Source organism: Coptis chinensis, chromosome 2, assembly GCF_015680905.1.
Source record: "Coptis chinensis isolate HL-2020 chromosome 2, ASM1568090v1, whole genome shotgun sequence".
Lineage (NCBI taxonomy): Eukaryota > Viridiplantae > Streptophyta > Magnoliopsida > Ranunculales > Ranunculaceae > Coptis > Coptis chinensis.
This window is the reverse complement of record NC_141457.1, coordinates 108,221,701-108,233,138: the sequence shown is the minus strand read 5'-3', so window position 1 is coordinate 108,233,138 and position 11,438 is coordinate 108,221,701. Positions and strand designations below refer to the sequence as shown.

Here is an 11,438-nt window from a genome sequence, read left to right as displayed (position 1 = left end):
GGAGGGTGTTGAAGTCTTGTCTAGTGTGAAGGATCGATCTTTGTGTAGGATTGATCCGTTTGTTGTGGGTAACGTTGTTTCCGCACTTAATTATTCACAACAATAATAATAATAATTATTATTATTTTGAAAAAAAAATCTTGTTCTTTTTGTTGAATGGAATGGAAAACGTTCTGCATAGTTGTACTTGTCATGTTAGTCCAGAATCACCTTATAGTTGATATAGAGAATTAGTTTATATTAAGGTAAACTAGTACCCAAATGCAGGAATATGTAACAAACTTTACACGAAATCTAAATTTGGGGTACAAACTCTTTTTTGAGCAATTTTGGAAAACTAACTTGTGACTTTGTTGCAATTGTGCGCGCATGATCTTTCCACAATTCCAACATATTGAATTCAATTATAAATTCTCTATATTAAATGGAGGGATTGGAGACTTCGCTAGGTGCTTGGAAGATGAAATGACTTATAGGTTATAGTGAGTGAGTGAGTGGTGAAAGAGTCATAAATGTTTAATGGAATGTCAATATAAATTAGTTATGCATTTGGCATTCCACCGCTATTCTTTTGGTTTACGTATCAACAAAAGTGAAGATTTATCTAATTATCTATGGGAAAAGCAGTGTGGAGTGCATAAAATGGGAAGAGTTGATAGAGACTGTTTGGTTAATGTGTTGGAGAAAGTTGGTTTTAAATCACTGGAACTTGATATTCCGTTTGTGTGCAAGTCATGGTACAAAGCTTTTCTTGAAAATGCCTAATTTAAGTATCATTTTCGATAATAATCAGTTCCATCCTAAAATATAACCAACGGTGCCGTATCAGGAATTTCTCAAACACCAAGTTCATGAAGTTTGCCACCCGTCGTACTGTCGTAGCCGTGGATCTAATGAAGTTTGCCACACGTCAGTATTCAGACCATTCGAGGTAGGAGCATAGTTCGTGATTCCGAACGAAACTCCGGAATTCTGTTCGGAATTTCGGTTTTTCAAAAAAACGGAATTCCGAATATAGGGTCGAAATATCCAAAATTCTGAAATCATCCGAAATTCCGAATACAACAAGGGTCGAAATTTAATGAATTCCGGTTTTTGAATTTGTCAGAATTTCAAAAATTCCGAAATTCCGAACTATGGGTAGGAGTTTTTGCTGATACAGATTTTGCAATTTTTTCGAACGACTACTAAAATCTGTTCAGCGGCCCGTTGAATCCAGCAGAACAGGCCCGAAACGGGTTGACCCATGATCTAGCCCATGTTATATTTGGGCCCAGTTACATTCACACAAAACACATAACAAATCTCTAAGCGCATTCGACGGCTAATGAGAGGGGGACAGTAAGTCAACAAATATCTAATTAGGACAATCTAGACGGTCCATCAATATACGTGTTGAAATCTTAGAAAGCCTAGCATTAAACCAATCAGGGCTAAGTACATCGCTTGAATTATCATAGGAGTTTGCAAACTAGTTAGCCACGCCCACAACCTTGAACAACCCTGAACAACTCCTCTCTCAACCAAAAGTCCAAACCCATCACCGCAACCTCAACAACATCCTTATATCTACCATATCTATGGATCTACAACGCTCTTATTGTGTTGGATCTATTCATGTACAAGATGCAGCCAAAGGAAATTCAAGTTTTGCAACAAGGTAGAAATTTTTTTTTTTTTTTTTTGTGTGTGATGATTGTTATCAATATAAGAACTTTTTGTATGTCAGTGTGTTTATAGTTGATCTGTAGGTTTGAGGGCTTAAATAGGTTTGTAATTTTGAAAGTTTTTGTAATTAATATTTTCGTTTAAAGTTTTGAATTTTAATTTATGTATCTTGCTCGTGGTAAAATTTCTTTTAGTGTACTTTTTTTTTTCGTGAGGTATTTGATTAATGTGAAGGGATCTTGTTTCAATTTATCCTCCTAGTTGTTTGTTTTTATGTGTCATTATGCAGCCATCCTATGTCACTTCTCCCATGTACTCTGTAATATCATGAAACTGAAACAGGCACATCGTTGCTGAAGCTTAGCATTGCATCCCTTCTGTGAAATCTCAATTTTTTCGAATTTCAAGACCCCCTAGTTGCATATGACCATGCATCATATGGAAGTTAAAAGAACTTGAATTTTCTAAGTGTAATAGTCCATGGGCGTAAGAAAAAAAAAATCAGAGGACACCACCATGGGAAGTTCACCATTTACACAAATTTTCACACATCCCCCATTTTGTTTATCTCTTCATTTGTTTGATTAAAAAAATGGCCTTGTGAGAATAGTATTAAGTGTTTTGGAGTCCAGATGAAACTGATTGTCTTAAGAACCTTTAAGTTGTATCTTTTTTTTTTTTTTTTTTTTTTTTTGGTTGGTAAGCGAGGTTGTTTTAGAGGCCCCCTACCCCTTTTCATTAAATAACAAAAGCTTTCAATTACATCTCTCGTATTCCTTTCCTATTACATCATCATACATAATATTCCTTACATCCTCTGCAAAGGAGCTAGGAAGAATTTCAATAAATGTTACATTTGGAACATTTGCTGCTAGAGCATCAGCTAATTTGTTCACCTCTCGATAAACATGTTTAATAGAGAAGAAACTGAGCCTACTTTGTACTGCTGCGATGCTCTTGATAAGTCTCTTCGCCTGCCATGGATATTTTTTCTGCCTTAGAAAGGTTTCCACATTTGATGAATCCGTCTGAGCTTCCACTCTTCTGATGTTATACTTCTCAGCTAGCTTGAGCCCTTGCTCCAACCCTTGTAACTCCACAAGTGCTATGGTATTGTACTCAGATCTGCCATGCGCTGCTGCCACAACAAAACCATTACTGTCCCGCACAACTGCTGCCCACTGCCCCACTAGGCCTTGCACACTGCCGTCTGTGTTTAGTGTATGATTACCTTCATCAGCCCTAGTCCACTTACATTTGATTGTTCTGTGCGTAGTCACCTCTATCCCCTTGTGCCACAACTGTTCAAATTTGTATTTTTCAGGCCCCTCCTCCATTTTGACATCCATAGCGTGTATTTTGGCCTGCACATCCTTTAGAATCAGGTTGCTTACCGTTGTTGTAGCAGCGAATTTATGATCAAAGCATCGACAGTTCCTCTCTTTCCAAGTCCAGTATATAAAGCCAGTGAATAGCAGCCGCAATACATCTTGGAACCCTCCTTTCCCTTCACTCTTCTGCTGAATCCATTCCAACTCTTGCTGCCAAGTGGGTGCAATTCCTCTGTTGTACCCAGCTCGCACAAGCAGACTTTCCCATATCTCTCTTCCATACACACATGTAAAAAACAGGTGCTCTTCTGTTTCAGTACCTTGGTTACAAAGCACGCAGCTGTCCGATGCCACTACCTTCCATTCCTTTAGTTTATGCAGCGTCTTCAATCCTTTTCTCAGTGCAAGCCACGCAATGAAGGAGAATCTCGGAATTTTGTTCCTGAACCATATAATATTATGCCCCATGCTGCTCTGCCTTACCTGCCTTATGCTGTCATATGTATCCTTCATTTGGTACTCGCCGCTATCTGTCACCGTCCAGACTACCTCATCCTCTCCTGTGTGTATCTCTACCTCTTCTTCAATTCCTTGTACCAGTTCTGGGTAGTGATTCTTGAACTGTTGTGGGATATGCCATTGTCCGTCTTCTATGAAACTTGATACCTTAGCTCGCTTGTTACAAACTGAGTCGTATAGAAGTACCATATCGAATTTTCCTGCCAAGATCCCAGTTGGGTGCCATGGATCATACCACAGACTTGTGTTTTCGCCATTCCCAATCAAATGCATAGCTATAGCCCTTGCTTCGACTCTGTCCTTCAAGATGTTTCTCCAACTCCACGAGCAATCACTTGGTATTTTCAAACTCCAGAAGTTCCTCCCCTTTATCAGATTTTTTTGTACCCAGTGCACCCATAGTGTATCTTTCTTGCTTGTAATATGCCATATGTGCCTTAGGTTTGCTGCCCGATTAGTAGTAGCCAAGCATCTAACCCCAAGTCCTCCTTCCTCATATGGGTAACATACATCTTCCCAGCTTATTAGAGCGTGAGAGTTTCCTCCATCAGGTCCAACCCATAGAAAGTTCCTACACATTCTGTTCAGCTCATCGATAACTCTCTGTGGTAGAATGAATGCTGCCAACCAGAATATACTCAAGTTGTTGATCACAGACTTGAGAAGCTGTAGCCGTCCTGCATAAGATAGGAACTTCCCCTTCCAACTCTGAATTCTTCGAGTTACGTTTGCCAAAAGTGGCGTGCAGTCTATATAGGTCAGCCTGGTAGTGATGAGTGGGAGCCCTAAGTACTTCACTGGGAGCGTACCTTGGGCAAACTGAATGGCCTGCCTTGCTGCCTCACATAGTCTTGCATCCATCCCTGTGCAAAATAGTTGACTCTTCTGCAAATTTGCTTCTAGTCCTGTGCATGCGCTGAATGAGTTCAACGTATCCCTTAGCGTCATGGCTGTCATCAAATCTCCGTGCATAAATGCAATAAGATCATCCGCGAATGACAAGTGGGTTATTACTGGGTCGCGACATCTGTGGTGTAGTTTGTAGTCTCCCACTGTAGCGCTTTGCATCATAAGGTCCGAAAACATCTCCATAACGAGCACAAATAGGTACGGTGACAGGGGGTCACCTTGTCTTATGCCTCTCTTCCCTTTGAAATACCCTTGAGGAGCTCCCTTAATCATAATGGAGTAGTGTGCATCCCAGATAATCGCCATTATCCATGCCACAAATTTAGCGGGCATTCCTACTCTCTTGAGGGCAAATTCCACTGCTTCCCACCTCACCGAATCATATGCTTTTCTCAGGTCAATCTTTGCTGCCATCCTGGGTGGTTGCACATCTCTGTGGTAGTTGTGTAAGAGTTCATGTGACAACAAGATATTATCTTGTATGCTTCTTCCCGATATAAATGCCGACTGGCATGGTGACACAATCAAGGGCATAATGTGCTTCATTCGCCGCCATGATCTTAGTTATGCATTTGTATACCACGCCGCAAAGATGCTATGGGCTGTAGTCGATTCGGGGATCTGGTGAGATTCTTGGGCACCGAGTCACACAAGTAGAGTTTACCTCACTTAAGAGCCTCCACGACACAAAGAAATTTTTTATTGCTCTAACAAAATCATCACCGACTATTCTCCAAGCGGTTTTGAAGAAGTGTCGCCAAACCCATCCCCACGGTGCTTTGTCACTATCAATCCTTGATACTTCCACAATCTCGTCTCTCGTGACCATTTCCTCTAATCCTTCTTTCATAGCCATGTCAATCGATTCCTTTCCGGTAGACTTTCAAAGACCAGAAATCCAAAGATATTGAGTCTTTTCGGGATCGTAGAGGTTCCTATAGTACTTTCGACACATTCTCTCGCCTATCTCATCACTGGTCCTCTAGCACCTTGTCATTAGTATCCCGAGACACGTGATCTTGTTCATCATTCTTCCGGGTGAATGGACTTGAAGAAGTAGGTGGTGTTGTCATCCCCTAACACAATTACTTGATCTCGTGATTTTTGTTTTTGGAATGCTTCCTCATGCATCGCTGCCCTCACATACCCAGTAATTGCCTCCCTTTCTTCTTGTATTAACTGTTCATCCAGTGGCATATGTTGCAACTTGTCTTGTACCTCTGCCATTCTCTTTTTCTCCTTCTCAAGTCTGTTTATCACATTACCCACTCTATTTTTATTCCACTCTATTAGTGCCCCCTTCGTAACTTTCAGTTTTTTCATGAGTATGTACATTGGGTTCCCTACTACTGGTGTTGCCCAAGCCCTTTGTATGACCTGCATATATCCCTCTTCCTTGGACCAGAAGTTGAAGTACCGGAAAGATCTTTTCTTCTTGTTCTTCTGTGCTAGTGAGTAGACTACCATAGAAGAGTGGTCTGATGTCGCCCCTGGGCTCATAAAATCAGCCTCATAATCATTGTATTCCTCCACCCATTCGGCATTCACCATAACCCTGTCCAATTTGCACCATATCCTATGGTCTTGTTTATTGTTCCACGTGAGGTAGTTACCCCTGAACCTTAGGTCTACCAATCCAGCTATGGATGTACATTCAAGTAAATCAGCAAACTGGTTTGGCCTTACAGCATTCCCTCCCACCTTCTCTTGTGAGTTCATTATGGAGTTAAAGTCCCCTAGTACCATCCACGGTACTTGTATGCTATTAGACATGTCTATCAAATCATTCCACACTCTTCTCCTCTCTCTGTAATCAGTACTTGCATACAGCACAGTGATCACAAGAGTTTTCCCATTGTTCATTGCTAAGTCAAGACTTATGTACTGTACCTCCCTCTTAATATTTATTACTGTACACATAGTTGGATCATAGCATATCCATATCTTCCCCGTGTCATTCAGTTCGTAGTTATGCACTATATCCCATCCTGGGAACACCTTGTTTCTTATTACATCCTTGTTCTGTTGCTGCACTCTGGTATCTAGTAACCCAAAGAGCCTGATGTCAAACTTCCTTATTAACTCCTTCACTTCCATGTGCTTGAACCCCATGTTAAACCCCCTCATGTTCCAACAGGCCGTATTCATCATTTAGCTCGATTTGTGGTTCCCTGACTACTCTTGGGTGATCCTTCAAGCCCATCTTTTGTGTACTCTCGACTAATTGTGGGCTTTGGCTTTTGCAAAGCGGCTGGTGGGATTAAGCCCTTCTCTTGCGTTTGTACCCTGTGTTCGTGCACTGCCTTGGTCTTTCCCCATACTGTTTTCTTTCCTCTGCTCAATCTGTTCATTTGTTGCCTCTGCCTCTGTAGCCCCTTTCCCTGTACTGTTTGCATTCCCAGTTCCAGCCTCAGGCATCCTGTGTTCTGTTCTGGCTCTGACTTTGTGGCTTCGAGTCGGTGATTCCCAGCCATCCCCACCTCTAATCCCCTGTTCATTTCCATTCCCTGTTTCTGCCTCTTGTACTGCCTCTATTCCTCGTCTCTTTAATCGCCTCGTCTCTGCATTACCCGGTTCCTTTCTCACGCACAAGGCGCGCCCCGATTAACCCTCCACTCTGTTGCTCTTTTCTCTTCAGCCATACTTGTGATGTTTCCGCGAGTTCCCTGGCCATCCTTGGGCACTTTGCATCATTGTGCCCAAATACCTTGCATCCCGAACATAGCGGTGGTTTCCAGTTATACTCAACTGGGATGTTAAATGCCCGCACTTGGTCTACCACTACTGGGATTTCTTTTTGGAACTTGCAATCCACATCTACTTCTACACACAACCTCGCATATGTTGTTCTGGTCATTTCCTCCGTTGGTTTGTCAGTGAACATTGGTATGCCGATTGCACTAGCCACCTTGCTGAAGCCTTCTGAATCCCACATTTCCAATGGGAAATTTTTCATTATAATCCATATTGGGACGGTTTTGAGTTCCTTAGCATCAGCTTCCACAAACAACTTCCATGGCCTCACTACAAACAGTTGACTGGCAATATGGAAACTCCCTTTGTCCAATACTGAGTCTCGATCCTCTTCCGTCTTGAATTCAAATGTGAACATGTTTTCACCGTAAGTTTTCATAATAAACGTATTTTTCAGCCTCCATGTTCGTGTAACCATCTCCTTGACATATAGGAATCCCGGTTTCTTCCCCACAAAGCTGCCCACCACTAAGTTCTCATATTTCTTTTTAACATGCTCGAATTGATTGGACTCGACATGGATAACAGCTTTCCCATCTACCATTGTTGGCTTTATATAGCTCAAGTTCTTCTTCCCCACTGAGCTCCTACCAAGAATGTCAACCCAAGATGACGTTTTTATAGCTTCTTGAGGTTCAGTTCGTTCATTTCTGGCCTCTACCGCCTTGTCATACCCCGATCCCTCTTCTGGTGGTTCGTGCTCCTCCACAATTTGTGGGTTTCCCTCACTTCCTTGGTCTGGATCAGAAGGTTCCCCCCCTTGTAGTTCCTCATGTATTTGCAGCATTCTCTTTCTCAAGAGCTTTTCTAAGGATCCTTCTCCAAACTTGCTTCGTACCATTTCTTCGACCTCCTCAACATCGTACTCTCTAGCTGGCGTGCTTGAAACTGCCTTGCCCTGATCTCTTTCTGCTGATATTTTGTTCTCCATTTCTTTTTTTTTTTTTTTTTTTGTTACTGTTCCGAAACTACCCCTAGCAAAATCACCCTTTTTTTGTCCCCATTAGCACTTTAGTGAAGCTTTTTTTATGGATGCATAGCCTAGTTTTTGTAGGTAATTTCAATAGCAACTCTGTGAAGCACGGAATTTTGGCTGGAAGTAGTTATCGAGGCTAAACTAATATCAATTTGCACCAAAACCTTTATGTTCCACACTTAAAGAGTACTCCCTTTATCCTCATGGCACTGCATTGTCTGTTGCCATAACGCAAAAATGCGATATTAACATAGCTAATATCGCTCAGTATGTTTTTTTCAGTAACCTTTAAGTTGTATCACTTACCTATGTATCTTATTTTGATTGATGTGTTAGGTTACCAGGTGAAGACACACAGGAAGTGGATCGTACTATCGAAGACAAGTTTCTCTGGTTGAATAATGAAGATACGAAAGAATTAAACCTAGTAGTATTGGGTTGAATCCAGAAATTTCTTGGGACGGTTGCATTTCCTGCTATAATAAAAAGGATAACCCCATTTGGTGTTCTTTGCTGGTACAGGAAAATTTGGGATGCATTGGTGCAAATGGTTGTTTTGCATATGCTCTCATTCAGATCTTTCTTGGTTGATTTGCAATTGGAATTTTGGTATGCTCTCTGCCTTCACCTTCCGTCTTTATATTGGTAAAGTTTGGAACTCTTGAGGTCAATGGATCTTAAACTGCTAGTATAGGAGAGAAATGCTCTTCTTTTTGGGTAAAAAAATACAACAATCTGTCATTTATTTATTTTTTCTCAATTCCTTAGGAAATATTATATTAGTCGAATCTGTTCTTTCATTATCCACTGTTGCTATATCATCTAAACTACTACTTCCTGATTATGATAAAAAAACTATGGTGTGCTTGCTTGCTTATATTATACAAATAGATGATTCAAGTCTATCATTCGTCAGATGTTTGAAAATATTGAACCCTAGTGCCGTACTTGTGTGAGATTTTTAAATAAAGAAATCTATAACTTTTATAGGTAAGTCAATGGGCTAGTAGTTTTTTCCACCGCCAAACACTGAAAATTCTGTCAGAACTTGGCTTCTTCCTTAGAAGTGCAAAGTTTTTCAAACTTTTCATTCTTAACATAATATTGTGGTTGAAGAAGCACCTGCTAATCCCTTGACTAATACCCCGTTATACTGAAGTTATTAGTGGTATATGCTTCCACATGTGCAAGCATACAAAAACAGTTGGTGCATAAAAGACCAAGTTTCTGTTATATGTAAGCATGCAGTAAGTCCTACTTCAGTTTGATAATAGGTCTCCCTACATAATTTTTTGTATGTCAGTGTGTTTATAGTGGATCTGTAGGTTTAATGGCTTAATTTAGTTTGTGATTTTAAAAGGTTTTGAAATTAACCTTTTCGTTTAAAGTTTTAAATTTTAATAGTGGATCTAAACAGTTTACATCCTCCACGTACCTGAAAAACCAGGCCTGGTCCCCTACTGATACCCCATTGTAGTTGGAATAATTAGTAGTAAGCTTTTTATATTTGCAAGGCAAAGAAGTACAGCCTACTATTTCTGCTGTTTTTTTTGGAAATAAGAAGTCTGTGTTCTTTAGTACCCAGTCAATACTACTATAGTTGCATAAAGTTTTCATCAGCAGAAGTTACATATCAACTATAAAATTGTGGACCAAATGCCACTGGCCAGAAGTAAAAAAATTGTTTTAGAGTATTGTTTTTGAGATGTTTGCAGCCAATCACTTACTGTTTATCTCCATTCTTCCCGGCTTTGTTTCCTCCTTTCTTCCCTGCTTTGTTTCCTGCTTTCCTTGATTTGCTTCCACTTTCCTTTGGGTCTGTTTCTGTTCCTTTATCACCACTCCTTGTTTTCTCTGATTTTTTGTGTCCAGCATGTGTCTCGACATGGTTGATGTGCTCTTCTGAGGTTCCTAAGATCCATGCTGAACACGTACTGTATTGTTGGTCGATTGTTCCTTCTTTTTTCTCAATTGTCTTTTTCCCTTTGTTCTTCTGCGAGTGTCTTCTGTTTTTGTTTGCCATCTGTCACATTTAATTCAACGTCGACATTCATTAACAATAATGAACTAATTTTGTTTGTTCATTTGATATATGCAGGGTTACCAGCTGATCAGAAAGAAGATGTTCTGTTTCTGCTGAATTGATTCTAATCTAACATTGTTGTAGTCTTTTTTATGCATGTATGCAGTTTTTTCCCTCAGGCAAAAACTGGTGTTCCTTAAATATGTGAATCTACTGTATTTTTTCCGTAATTTATTATTTTTTCTTGAAATTATACCTAAACATTCCTAAGAAAAAAAAGCACACATGGAAAAGACATGGAAAATTTGGGATCCAGTATCTTTTTCTTTCTCTAATTCTTTTAATAGTTTTGCTGTTCGGTCTAATTAGAAATAAAGAACTAGGGTTGAACAAACTAGTTTGCAATTACGTCTCACAACCAAAGAAATTGAAAAAATAAAAATTGAAACAAAATTGCAGTGGATGATTAAGGGGGTGTTTGGATCTTATTTATTTATTGTCAAAAAGTGTTTATAAGTGAAAAAATATGTTTTGAAAAAATGAATGTGTTTGGTTTCTATTTAAAAAAAAATAGTTTTTCATCAAAAAAACATTTTTTGGTCTAAAAAATTTGTTTTATGATAATTAGGTAAAACTTGTTTTTCAAGTTAAAAAACTATTTTTCTTTGAAGGAAACATTTTGAGTGCTAAAGGCAAATGAACTCTTAGTATGTTTTAGACTTTAGTGATTTATGCCATGATATGTCAAAATATATCGAGAAATATAGTGTTAAATCTGATTTTATAAAATGGTTTTTAAGAAAAATTACAATCAAACATATTTATTGAAAAACTGTTTTTAGAATAAATATTTTTTTATAAAAATATTTTTTTTAAAAAAATAATTTTTTGAAAAAATAAGAACCAAAAACCCACGTAGGTGGGATCCGAAATTTGAGAAAACAGATTACCTTGGTTTGGGTTTTGTGTGACGAGCAGCTGACAAGTTGTTGGTGCAAATCCCGAGAAGTTCAGTAGCGTTGGGGAGAAGATTCTTGTTCTTGTTTGGTAAAAAAAGAAAGTAATGATTCTTGTTCTTGTGTGGTAAAAAAAGAAGGTAATGACTAATGAGGGTACGTCCGGTCAAGTTTCATTGACTTTCTAGGATCTGAATAAAACCTGAGTACCCATTTGAAGTGGAACCAAATTTCCAGTTTTTTACAAGACCATCCTATATTTCCACATGTCAATATCCCACGGGGCCTGGGTCTTAAAATGA

General features: G+C 39.3%; 2 long non-coding RNA genes across 2 annotated transcripts; one reads left to right on the top strand and one right to left on the bottom strand.

The window, feature by feature from the left end:
• The first annotated feature begins 1,466 nt into the window (after nucleotides 1–1,466).
• On the top strand, nucleotides 1,467–10,433 carry LOC147520307 (uncharacterized). The gene is made up of 3 exons (XR_015212572.1): nucleotides 1,467–1,660; nucleotides 8,494–8,766; nucleotides 10,256–10,433. It is a non-coding gene; the product is annotated as an uncharacterized LOC147520307 (long non-coding RNA).
• On the bottom strand, nucleotides 1,543–8,579 carry LOC147520308 (uncharacterized). The gene is made up of 2 exons (XR_015212573.1): nucleotides 8,444–8,579; nucleotides 1,543–2,323 (listed from the first exon to the last, which is right to left on the bottom strand). It is a non-coding gene; the product is annotated as an uncharacterized LOC147520308 (long non-coding RNA).
• Nucleotides 10,434–11,438: the final 1,005 nt, after the last annotated feature.